Genomic DNA, 13,682 nt, shown 5'->3' with positions numbered 1-13,682 from the left:
CAGCACACAATTTCACTAATGATTTTTATCCCTGACAGATTCAGCTTAAAAAGGGAAATATCTCAAAAACAGAAGCGAGGGGTGTCAGAAAGCCAACCTCTGACTAACACTCCAGCCAGATTCATGTATAGTCTGTACAGAGTTCATATTTGCAAGTTCTTAGTTAATTGGGGAAATTATGCTAAAGAAGATCTTAACAAAAGTGTCCAAATTGGAGTTCTTTTGATATTCCAAAATTGATACTTTTGCATGCACCGTTAGAAAAAGCCAGGTGTAAGATCAAGCAGACTGAATGGAATGCTTACTTTGGTACCTAGAAGGTTCTACAAAAGGAAGCGATAGGGTAACTTCTTTGCAGGAAGCCAACAAGAAATTGCTTGAAAGTATATCAGAACCAAAAAAGGCTGCTAGCACTGACTCTGCCAGGTCACTCTGCCAGCACTGACTCTAGTGGGACTGGGAAGTCACATTTGACATTTTTGCCATTTGGCTTTTGGTTTCTGGGCATCTCTGCCTTTTGTTTTATTTGGAATGTGACTTCTGGCTGGTGAGATTCTGGTTTGGTTTGTGTGCACAGACATCTGGTACAAACTGCTCAAGTTAAAATGGGAAGCACTTCTTCTAAGGTTCCACACCACACCTGGGAATCCCTTGCAACAAAGTTTTAGATGACTGGTCAACCTATAGCTATGATCCAATGACAAAGGAAAATGGCCTAAAAATATTAGATTTCTATTGCCACAGGATGGGAAAATGAACTGAAGTTCCCTGATGTCCAGGACTTTTCTCCTATAATCAATAGCTTGGGGCTGATCAAACTAAGACCTCATTTCCCCAGAGGAACAATCCTTGCTGGGACTAATCTGCCCTGGTTATCAGGGCCAATTTGAGCACTCAGTTCAGTTCAGTTCAGTCGCTCAGTCGGGTCCGACTCTTTGCGACCCCATGAACCGCAGCATGCCAGGCCTCCCTGTCCATCACCAACTCCCAGAGTTCACCCAAACCCACGTCCATTGAGTTGGTGATGTCATCCAACCATCTCATCCTGTCGCCCTCTTCTCCTCCTGCCCTCAATCTTACCCAGAGTCAGGGTCTTTTCAAAAGAGTCAGCTCTCCGCATCAGGTGGCCAAAGTATTAGAGTTTCAGCTTCAACATCAGTCCTTCCAATGAACACCCAGGACTGATCTTGCAGTCCAAGGGACTCTCAAGAGTCTTCTCCAACACCATAGCTCAAAAGCATCAATTCTTGGGCGCTCAGCTTTCTTTATAGTTCAATTCTCATATCCATACATGACTACTGGAAAAACCATAGCCTTGACTAGACGGACCTTTGTTGGCAAAGTAATATCTCCGCTTTTTAATATGCTTTCTAGGTTTTTCATAACTTTCCTTTCAAGGAGTAAGCGTCTTTTAATTTCATGGCTGCAGTCACCATCTGCAATGATTTTTGGAGTTCAAAAACATAAAGTCAGCCACAGTTTCCCCATCTATTTGCCATGAAGTGATGGGACCGGATGCCATGATCTTCGTTTTTTGAATGTTGAGCTTTAAGCCAACTTTTTCACTCTTCTCTTTCACTTGCATCAAGAGGCTCTTTAGTTCTTTTTCACTTTCTGCCATAAGGGTGGTGTCATGTGCATATCTGAGGTTGTTGATATTTCTCCCGGCAATCTCGATTCCAGCTTGTGCTTCTTCCAGCCCAGCATTTCTCATGATGTACTCTGCATATAAGTTAAATAAGCAGGGTGACAATATACAGCCTTGACGTACTCCTTTTCCTATTTGGAACCAGTCTGTTGTTCCATGTCCAGTTCTAACTGTTGCTTCCTGACCTGCATACAGGTTTCTCAAGAGGCAGGTCAGGTGGTCTGGTATTTCTATCTCTTTCAGAATTTTCCGGAGTTTATTGTGATCCGCACAGTCAAAGGCTTTGGCATAGTCAATAAAGCAGAAATAGATGTTTTCCTGGAACTTTCTTGCTTTTTTTTTTTTTCTCTTGCTTTTTCTATGATACAGCAGATGTTGGCAATTTGATCTCTGGTTCCTCTGCCTTTTCTAAAACCAGCTTGAACATCTGGAACTTCACAGTTCACGTATTGTTGAAGCCTGGCTTGGAGAATTTTGAGCTTTACTTTACTAGCGTGTGAGATGAGTGCAATTGTGCGGTAGTTTGAGCCTTCTTTGGCATTGTCTTTCTTTGGGATTGGAATGAAAACGGGCCTTTTCCAGTCCTGTGGCCACTGCTGAGTTTTCCAAATTTGCTGACATATTGAGTGTAACACTTTCTTTCTTTCCTTTTTTTTGAGTGTAGCACTTTCATAGCATCATCTTTTAGGATTTGAAATGGCTCAACATTAATTCCATCACCTCCATGAGCTTTGTTTGTAGTGATGCTTCCTAAAGCCCACTTGACTTCACTTCCAGGATGTCTGGCTCTAGGTGAGTGATCACACCATTGTGATTATCTGGGTCATGAAGATCTTTTTTGTATAGTTCTTCTGTGTATTCTTGCCACCTCTTCTTAATATCTTCTGCTTCTGTTAGGTCCATACCATTTCTGTCCTTTATTGAGCCCATCTTTCATGAAATGTTCCCTTGGAATCTCTAATTTTCTTGAAGAGATCTCTAGTCTTTCCCATTCTATTGTTTTCCTCTATTTCTTTGCATTGATCGCTGAGGAAGACTTTCTTATCTCTCCTTACTATTCTTTGGAACTCTGCATTGGGCACTATCTGGTCTAAATTTTGGAAGAACTTATCTCTTTAGAATTCTTGTCCTGTGGGAATAGCTCCTCTTGGAGCTATAGCTTTTGCGTTGGCCTTGATACCAGAGCTCTCTGAATCACTTATCCAGACTATCTCTAATTCCTGAAACTGAAGGGGGGAAAAAAGGGAAAGAAGCCTTTTTACAAATTTCTTATTCCAACTGTTACTTGCAATTAGTGAACTTGGTATTGTGAAGTCTGATGCGTAACTAAGGTAGGAAAACAAAGCTATGAGATCTCTTGTGTCTGTTTGAATACATGTATGTCTCAGTATGTGTCTTTGTCTTTGGATAATATTTCTGATTGCTGAGATTAGTTTGTAAATGAGCTCTAATCTAATTGGCCTAAAGAAAATTGTTGTTCAGTTGCCCAGTCCTGTCTGACTCTGCCTTCCTGCCAAGAAGCGGTCGTCTTCCAATTTCATGGATGCAGTCGCCATCCGCAGTGATTTTGGAGCCCAAGAAGAGGAAGGAACTCTGTCACTAGAAAGAAAAGTTGCTGCTGCTGCTGCTGCTAAGTCACATCAGTCATGTCTGACTCTGTGCGACCCCACAGACGCAGCCCACCAGGCTCCGGAGTCCCTGGGATTCTCCAGGCAAGAATACTGGAGTGGGTTGCCATTTCCTTCACTTACAAATCTAACAATTCTAAATGCAAGAGAAATCTACCTAAATGAATTTCAGGTTCACGAGAACTGGGAAATATTCAGTGGTTAAATATCTGGTGTTAATGTTTGTGATATAATATAGACAAGTCTAAGAGTTATTAACATTAAGGATAATATTTTCATTGTGCCTAGCTTTAATGTAAGTTAAATATTATTATATCTGTTACAAGTTTGTCAGCAAGGAAAGTAACTCGAGTGAAGAAACTTTTAAGGAAAGAAAATGTAAATGAAGCCTTTAAAAACTCTATTACCGACTCTGCGACCCCGTGGACTGTAGCCCACCAGGCTCTTCCGTCCATGGGATTCTTCAGGCAAGAATACTGGAGTCGGTTGCCATTTCCTTCTCCAGGGGATCTTCCTGACCCAGGGATCAAACCCAGGTCTCCCACATTGCAGGCAGACGCTTTTACCTCTGAGCCACCAGAGAAGCCCTGGTTATACTTCAGGAATGTCTAAAATAGTCTCTCCAGATTTTGGTAACCTGAATCTCTAGCGTTGTGCTAAACGAAGTGATGAAAGTTTATTGAATAGCTAGGTCATTTCCAAATAAAATAAGATTCTGAAACACTGATTACTGAAAACTAATTTCCTCTTAAAGAGAAATGAAAGAGATTTTTGACTATTAATGAAAATGTTTGGTGCCATCCTGAGATGTTTTCTTTAAGAAAGCAAAGTTTTTTTAGAAATTATCCCGGTATTTATGCTTACCAATCTATAGAATGCTAATATAAAGTTCAGTTCTTCACCGCTTAAGGAAAGCAGGATGTGTGTTTTCAGTAAAGAAGGTATGAGGAATGGAGTTGCATTTTATGAAGGGAAAAGGAAGTAGGTCTGACTTACAGGTGGCTGTTTCAGGATGGGAAAACAAAGTAATGGGTACAGAAAGTAATAAGTTCTGTGGAAAGTGGACCCTGCAAAAGGAGTTTTGTGCATGGTTGCTGCTGCTGCTGCTAAGTCACTTCAGTCGTGTCTGACTCTGTGTGACCCCATAGATGGCAGCCCACTAGGTTCCCCTGTCCCTGGAATTTTCCAGGCAAGAACACTGGAGTGGGTTGCCATTTCCTTCTCCAGTGCATGAGCTCGAGGTCATATATGTAACGAATTAGAGAAAACTCCAGCCAATCTAACATTGATGTGAGCTTGATGAGTCAAGAGCTTGATTAGAGTTCATCTAATATAACACATTTGATGAACCATATGAAAAATCAGATTTCTGCCTTAAGTGACCCAATTCCCTAGTCTTGACGATCTTTAAAAACAAACAAACAAACAAACTGGCTTGGTATGGGAGGCTCATAGCTGAAATATTTACTTATAAGTCCACTAATGTTATTAGCTATACTGTGTGTATTTTGTCTGATTTACAAGATTATTGTTTCCTGTTTTATCAGGTGTATGACTGAGCCTCCCATGAAAATAATGATAAGTAGACTCGAAGCAGCTGATCAAATATGTGATCAATGGTAATAGTGTATGTAACTCTAGATATGGGAAGATGCAATTGAGGGGGAATACTTTCCTGAACCGTAACTAGAGGACAGGTGTCCAGAGATGTCTGACTATTAAGACCTAGTCCAGTAATAGCACGTTGAGTAGTCTATCCGCAAAATCTTCTCCAGAACTAGGAATGGGCCTTCCCAGCAACATGGGACAAAATAGTCATGAAATGCCTCCTAAAGTATGGTCAGATTTATGACCATGAGGGGGCCCTATCAACTACAAATTGGCACTGGCCAAGAGAATTTTCCAGCAACTGAACAACAACAAGAGAATTTGCCATCTGCCTCTGCAGAGACTGAACCTTTTGCTGCTGCGGCTGCTGACCTTCAACATCCCCTGAGGGAGTTCAGGGTGGAGTGAGACACTCTGTGCTCCAGGAAATCTGGTGGAACAGGTCTTTGGATAGATATTTTCAGGAACTGATTTCATGATCCCAATCCTTGCATCTCTTCATAACTGGAAAAGCATTAAATCCCTTCATGATGACATCAGCAGAATGGTGACTGGCAGAAAACCCCTTGTGAAATAAGCACTTGATTGCATTGAATTCCCCCTTCACCATGGGCTTCCCTGGTGTCTCAGAGGGTAAAGCGTTGCCTGCAATGCGGGAAACCAGGGTTTGATCCCTGGGTCAGGAAGAGCCCCTGAAGAAGGAAATGGCAACCAACTCCGGTACTCTTGCCTGGAAAATTCCATGGATGGAGAAGACTGGTAGGCTTCATGGGGTCTCAAAGAGTCGGACACGACTGAGCAACTTCACTTTCCCTTTCCCCCTTCACCAAAATCTTGACCTTGCTCCACTACCTCTTTGGAGCAGTCTTTCAGAGCTATCTGAGGTGCTGTCTCCTGGGATGCAGTGCTCATTTTGCCCCAAATAAAACTTAACTTGCAACTGTGAAGTTGTACTTTCTTTTTAGTCAAGAACCCAAAGTCTGACCAGCAACTTTCCTGATTTTTCCAGAAGGTGGTGGATAAGGAAAGCAGCAAGTCAGCCGGTTCCTATGGCTTCACATTCCTGTCAAATCTGCAGCTGAAAAACCCAGCTTTCTGTATTTCCGGCCTCGCTCTTGATTAGCGTACCTCCCTCCTGTTCCCACCGCCACTCCTATATCTCTCCCTGGGGCTAATGGACCTAGAGGGTGGACTTCTCCACTCTCTGGTGAGGCAGGGGGCCCAGCTAAACATGTCCTGACACTGCCCTCCTAGAAGCTGGGAGATTTCAGTCAGGTTGCTTAACTTCTCTGGGCCTCTGCTTCCTCATCCATCGCTGGAGCTCTCCCCCACCGGCCTCCCGGGGCCCTCTAAGCCTCAGCGTGCGGAGCTGTAGGGAAGGACACCAGGGTTTGCTGTTACTCTTGTCCGTCCCAGCTCTGTTGTGTGGTGTCATCTGGAGGTGAGGTGTGCTCTCGCTAACATGTTCTACTTACAGGAAAAAGAAGTTGCTCAGAGCTTCGGCAGAAGTCTCACTTTCTGTTTCAGACGGGAAGAGCTGCCTGGCTCACAGTTTGGTGTAGACAGTCAGGTAAGCAGGAGGCAAACCGTCCTTTTCTAGTGTCTGACAGCCTTGGCAGGGCATCCGACCTTCTGGCTGACTGAAATCTCTCCAGCCTGACAGCCCCTTCCTTGTCACTCGGTCCTCAGAGGCCAGATGACCTTCCAGGGTCAGGAAGTCTCAGAAAATTTCCCACCCTGCCTGCTTTTCACTAGCAAAGCTGGCCAGGTTGATTCTCAGGGGGTAGCTGAGAGGGCTCCAGCACCCTGACCTCTACTGTAACCCCCAGTCACCTGTAAAGAGTCCAAACTTAAATGGGGACTGGCTTTGCAGACCCAACTATAAGTCAGGCCCTCTGACCTCCCACCCCCTCCTTCCTGACAAATTTCTGTCCCCAAGCTCCACTGCAGAGTCACAGGAGCCCAACTCTTAGGGCCTAGAACATTCCACTTGCATCCAAGCACCAAACTTATTAGCCTTCAGGAAGAACTCCAGTACCAGTCCCGTTTATTGCTGTCAGAAGTGAGTTGGAAGAGCTGCTGGGGGCTGTGGACTTGGGGTCCCTGGGAGGGTTCTTGCTCAAAAAGCTCACTGGTACATAACAGTGAATGAACTTTCATTGAAAATAACGTGTGCAGAGGTTATGTGCAGACCTGACACAAGGCAGGCCTCAATCCACCAGTGGCATATCCTTGCGGTGAAACTTTTTTTTGAAGTCAGAGAGAGCCAGACAGAGTCCTGACCACCTTTTGACAGCTGTGTGGCTTTCAGCAGGATTTACTTCTCAGAGTCTTACTCATTGTAAATGGGGATCACGTGAAGCTCACAGAGTTGTGAGAAATCAAAGAGGGGATGTACATCAACAAGAAAATACCCCACCCAACAACACACACACACACACACACACACACACACAATGTCTAGCATAAGGTTAGTGCTCAATAAAGATTAGCTATCAATATTCTTAAGGATCTCACAGCCCAATGGGGAGAGACACATATACACAAATAAATGCCACATAATGTAAGCCACTGTTCAAATGCCACTTTCTCCACGCAGCCTTCAGGGATGTATCCCCAACCCCTGGACAGGAGAGGAGAAGCTCCTTGTGGAAGTACTATAGCACTTTGTCCATTTCTATATCACCTCCCTTGTCTTGTCTTTCTGTGACTGTTTATTGTGATTATTTACATTCTGTCTCCCACATTGCCCTGCCAGTCTCTCCAGGGTAGGCCTGTGGAAAGTCCTCTCTGATACTGGCAAGGATACCCCCTTTAGTTTCCATCTAATTCAAGGGTGGGATTCTGTAAGAAGACCTGGAGTTGTGGCTTCTATCCGGGTCCATCAGAGAAGGCTTCAGGGAGGAGGTGATATCTAGGTTGGGCCTTGATGGCTGTGTAGGATTTGGAAAAGCAGCAACAGGCATTTCAGGGGAAGCCAAAAGAGATGAGGTACAGTGTGGCAGGCTGAGACCTCGTAGGCAGTCTGTAGCTTGGAGAGCGAGGGTCAGGGGGATGGGGCTTAGCCCCAGCCTCTCCTCGATGGCCTCTACCACCTTAGGTGAACACCTTCCCTCCTTGGCTCCAGTCTCCTGTACCCGGAAGGGCTTCTCTAGATCCTACCTGGGGGTCCTTTCCAGCCTGGGTATTTCAGTGGCTTCTTTGACCTGCCTCCCGCCCTGGGACAGACCCAGAAGGCAAAGTATTTCCCAGCTCAGAGAGAACCCTCCCAGTGATGGGCAGTTCTGGTTCTTTCTACTCTGGAAGGTTTAGCTGCAGAGTTACTTCATTTTGGAGTAAGGATGCAAACCTACTTGCACAATCCCAGACAGATTTTCCAGAATGTGTCTATGTGGGGAGCAGTAGGGCCTGTGGAGAATGGTTTGGAATAGCCGCCTATGCTAGACATTGCTGGGATTCTATGGGACTCAACTCATCCAGGTTGGTTGGGGTGGGGACGCAGGGTGCTGTCCTGACGTGCTCAGGGCATGCCTCTGGCCCAGCGAGGATGAGGAGAGCTACAAAGCGGCTGCCACTCCTGTCTCCTGAGCTTCCCACATGCCTCTCGCTGCCCCCAGGCCTTGGCTTCCAAGGTTCCACAATGCTCCTATTGTCCACAACTCTGCCAGGCTGCCCCTTGGAGAGCAACTCAGAGCCAAGGGCCTGGGCAGGGCCCTGATGCCTGGAGTCAGATCCACATGGATCGTGGAATCAGAGAAGCTTAGAAAAATGAAATCCTAGAATTGGAAGCTCACAGGTGCCAGGGCTCTGGGCGGCCTAGACTGGAAGAGTGGCCCAGTTCCTAAAGTCCTGCTCCGTCATCTGTTCACTTTTTCATGATGAAGTTATGCTTGTTCTACCTGACTTACCTGGATTTCTTGTCTTCCAGTGATCTGCTACAGCCCTGGTGCTGTGTGAACAAATTTCCTCTTGCTCATTTGGGGTTGATTTTGTCTTAAAATTGGAGCCCCATTTGTTTCTGGCACCATTAATTAAACTGCAAACAATGTTGTGTTGGTATGGGAAAGTTCTTTTGTTTTTTCAAGTGACTGGTTAAGATTATGATCAGAGCAAGAATCTAAAAATTACAACAACAAATATTGAATGATTCCATTTACAGGAGGTACCTAGAGGAGTTGAGGGCTTCCCTTGTGGCTCAGCTGCTAAAGAATGCGCCTGCAATGTGGGAGGTGTGGGTTTGATCTCTGGCTTGGGAAGATCCCCTGGAGAAGGGAAAGGCTACCCACTCCAGTATTCTGGCCTGGAGAATTCCATGGACTTTATAGTCCATGGGGTCGCAAAGAGTCGAACATGACTGAGCGACTTTCACTTTCATTTTCAGAGGATTTGAGGGCTTCCCTGGTGACTCAGTGGTAAAGAAGCTGCCTGCCAACGCAGGAGATTTGAGTTCAGTTCCTGGATTGGGAAGATCCCTTAGGAAGGGAAATGACAACCTACTCCAGTATTCTTGCCTTGGAAATCCCATGGACAGAAGGAGCCTGGCAGACCCGGAAGTCTATGCTGTGGGGTCGTAAAAAGAGTCGGACCCAACTTAGCAACTGAACAACAGCAGAGAGGAGTTGAATACACAGAAAGTAAATATTGGTTGCCAGGGGCTGGGCAGGGGGGTTGGGGAAAGGGCATTAGGAATCAGTACTAAATGGGTTCAGAGTTTTGGGGTGATGAAAATATTCTAAATAAAATAATAATGGTTGCACAACTCTGTGAATATACTTAAACTAGCTGAATTGTACAGTTCACAAGAGTAAATTTCATGGTATGCGAATTATCTCTCTAAGCTGTCATTTTAAAGTTATGCCTGCTGTTGTCACAAATTCAAACCATAATGACGTGTAAAAAGTGAGTCTACCACTCTCCTATCTCACTCCCAGAAATGAACCACTGACAGCATTTGGTTAGATTTTTTTCCTTTCTTCTTGTTTTAAAATTCCATGTATCTGCACATGTAAATATTTATATACATAAACATATATGATATATATATATATATATATTATATGGGCTTTCCTGGTGGCTCAGTCGGTAAAGAATCTGCCTCCAATGCTGGAGACCTGGGTTCGATCCCTGGGTTTGGAAGATCCCCTGGAGGAGGGCACGGCAACCCATTCCAGTATTCTTGCCTGGAGAATCCCAGTGGACAAGAGGAGGCTGGTGGACTAAAGTCCATGGGGTCACAAAGAGTCAGACACAGCTGAGTGACTAAGCACAGAGCACAAGAGGTTCCCCAGAGGCAATGATATTATTCTTTTCCCCTCAGCCGCTCAGGTCCCCTCTATGGCAGTTCCTCTCCCCTTCATCTTTCTGAAATTTACCTTGAGATTTGCATGTGAAAATAAATGCAAGCTGGGGGGACTTCCCTGGTGATCCTGGTAGCTAAGATTCCAAGTTCCCAATGCAGGGGGGCTGAGTTTGATCCCTTGTCAGGGAATTAGATCCCACATGCCGCAACCAAAAGTTCACCTGCCACAACTAAAGCACCCGCATGCCTCCAGGAAGATCCTGAGTGCCACAACTAAGACCCAGAGCAGCCAAACAAACAAATACATGAAATAAACATTTTTTTTAAAAAATGTAAACTATAGGTCCTGATCATGCACTCACTCAGCCATTCCCATCAGTGCTCATTCTACATTAGCTCCCCACCCCTTGGGCTTTTTTTTTCATCCTCCTTTTATAATCCCTCCTTCACAGCCCTCCTGCAAAGCAGGCTGGAAGGAAGAATGGGAAGTAAAAAGCATTGCACCCTTTCCCAGACTAGTCAGGTTCCTCCTTTAGACTGTTCTTCCTTAGGGGCTCCTTTTTCCTTGCCCCTTATGCTGGACAAAGTGTATTCACTAGTCTGTCTCACTCACCACACCAGTCAACGCTTCCCTGCCTAGATCCTGCCTGGCACTGTTACTGGGAATTTTTAGAAGAATTCAAACTACCTGCAGTGACATCGCTCACTGGCTTGCATTTGACTTGCTTTCTTGGGGGGATGGATATCACTCAGCTCAAATGTCCCCACCACAAGGAGGACTTGCCTGGCTGCCCGGACTGTTTCCATGGTTCTCAGTCACATCGTCTTGCTTTATTTTCTTCCAAGCCCCTTTCACCATCTGAAATGATCTTTGCTGATTTACCTGTTCCCTGCCTGCCTGTCTGCCCCACTAGAACATTAGTTCCATGAAGGCAGGGATCCTGTTTTGTTCACACCCCATCTCCTCTTGAGCCCCCCAGTCAAGGAGCAGGTGCTTAGTCAAAATCTGTAGGATCCATCCAATATAAAAGCATGCACAAGGTCTGGAAGGCTTGGATTCAAACTGACAGCCACGACTACATCATAGGAGGGGACTGGGGTTGAGGGAGTCAGTCAAATAGGAAACCTAGCTTTATTTTGTTTTTAAATTTTTGATAAGGAGAATGTATTTACTTAAGTGATAGTTAAAAAAATAAATACACCAGATGAAGGGCCCAAATGCCTCAGTCCTAATCCTGAAATTGTGGCATGATTTGGGCCCATGACCTGACTTGTGTAACTGTCTGTGGCTTCTGACCTCACCTGTAAGCACAGTCCCACCTCTCACCTGAATCCTGGATTGACAGTCTGCACAGCATTTCTACATTCATGATCTCACCTGATTACCCACAACCCTGGGATGCAGGCAAGGCAAAGATTATTATGTCAATTTCATAGGGTAAGAAATTGGGTTCAGAGGGGTGAGTTGTCTGGGCTGTGGTCATGCAGGCCCTTACTTCCTATCATGGTGAGCTGACCCAGATAATGAGTTTATAAACCCTACAAAGGCTGATTTGGACCCAGAGTCTGGGCTGGGTGAGCTATTATCATGGCAATAGCATCAAGGTTAGATTTGAAGCTGTCTTCAGGGACCTGAAGGGAGCCCTTTAGGCCGGTGAGGACAGGATATAATCCCTTCTGGATTTTAATGAAGAATATTGGTGGTCTTTGCAGGCCAAGGTGGGTGCTGGTATCAGAGTCCTGAGCCCAAGTCTCTGATTTAGTGAGAACACCTGGAACCCTCCTTTCGCAAAGTTGCTTTCCCACAGCGACAGGGCCAGAGGTGGCAACGAAGGGGTGGTGAGGGGTCAAGAGGGCCGGCCAGGCAGCCTGGCTCACGGTGGCCCTTTCCTAGGTAACCTGAGAATCTGTGTTCTGGGCCAAGATGGTGGCTTTCCAGTCTTGTTACAGATCCAGGGTGTGAGGTTCCCCCAGGTGGATAACCAGGGGTGCCCCACCCTGAGTCATAATTCTATTCTGGGCTGGAACTCAGTGAACCTCTAAGGAGGTGGGATTCCCCAAATCAGCCTCTTTCCTCCATAGTTTACTCAAAAAGGTCCTGGGGACAGCTGGACAAACGTTTCAAACCCTTTTACCCCATTGTTATCAGGCACCAGGTATCAAGCTAGAATGTATGAGTGATGACTAATGGTGAAGCACCTCTTACTCCTCTCGGCCACTGTGTAAAGCAGGAATTACTCCCATTTTTAAGATGTGGAAGCTAAGGTTCATGGAGACACAAAATCACATGGCTGAGTGAGCAGGGAAAGCCAGAATTCAAGCCTGAGTGGATATGACTCCCAAGCCCCTGTTCTCTCCATTCTTCCGAGGGCCTATGGCTGACAGTGATGACTAGGGCCCTTGCTTCTTCCTTTGGGGAGCGGTGTGACAGACTCATCCCGGCTTCAGTGATGTCACCGCCACGGCAGCCTAGTGGAAGCTGATTCATCTCTCCTGGAGATCATTAGAGGCTTCTGGGGAGGGTGGACCCAGGTCTTGATGGGGGAGCAGGAGAATGAGGCTTCAGAGGTTTCAAGGCCAGACACCCAAGGCCCCACCAGACAAGGGCCTGCTTCCCATAGGTCCTTCCCATGGGACCCCAATCCTCCACCACTCCAATCAGGATGCCCCACTGGGGAGGGGTGAGACCCCTGAGCCTACACAAGGGGCCAGGAAAACTCTGCAGGACCCATTGTGAGGCTCAGTACATCATCACTGAGGAGACAACTGGATTGACAGCAGTGATGAGGGTGGGGGTGGGGGAGGGATGGAGTCTCCCGCTCAGGCTCTGGGGAAGAGGGGGAGGTGGTAGAACTACCTCGAAGTCAAGGGTGCTTTGGAGTGGTGGGACACAGTGAACGAGGCTGGTGGTCATCTGGGGGTGCTTTGGGGTCTGCAGGGGAACTGCCTGATTGACTTGAGGTGGGGGGAATGCCTTCCCCCAAATTTCAGGCCAGGGGAATGTGAGGGATTTGCAGGTTCTTAGGCCAAAGAGTGGGAAGCACTCAGGATGGGAGGAAGAGAGTTCCCAGTGGGCAGCGTGGTGGAGGTGGAAGAAGTCATTGTGGGGAGAGGCTAGTTTGCGGTGGGTGAGGGGTTCAGGGGCCATCTCAGAGCTCTTTAAGCGCGGGGTGGGGGGGGAATCTACGGTGAGGGGGTGGGTGACCGGGATCGCCAAGGAGAGGGGCGGCGGGGTGCTGGCCCGTGTGTGTGTGTGTGTGTGGGGGGGGTCCGCGTCTGGAGGGCGGAGCCGCCGCTGGGTGGGGCGCCAGGCCACCGCCCCCTCCCCGCTCCCGGGCGGCGGCGGCTGGCGGGCGGGGACCGAGATCAGCGGGACGCCCGGGGCCGGCCCACAGCTAGGGGAGCGGACGGCGGTGAGTAGGCGGCGGCGGCCGGCCGGGCCGGGCCACGCGGGCGGCGGCTGCTCGGGCAGGTCCGGGCGGGCAGCTGGCAGCCGAGC

Source organism: Dama dama, chromosome 22, assembly GCF_033118175.1.
Source record: "Dama dama isolate Ldn47 chromosome 22, ASM3311817v1, whole genome shotgun sequence".
NCBI lineage: Eukaryota > Metazoa > Chordata > Mammalia > Artiodactyla > Cervidae > Dama > Dama dama.
Note: the sequence above shows the minus strand (reverse complement) of the source record.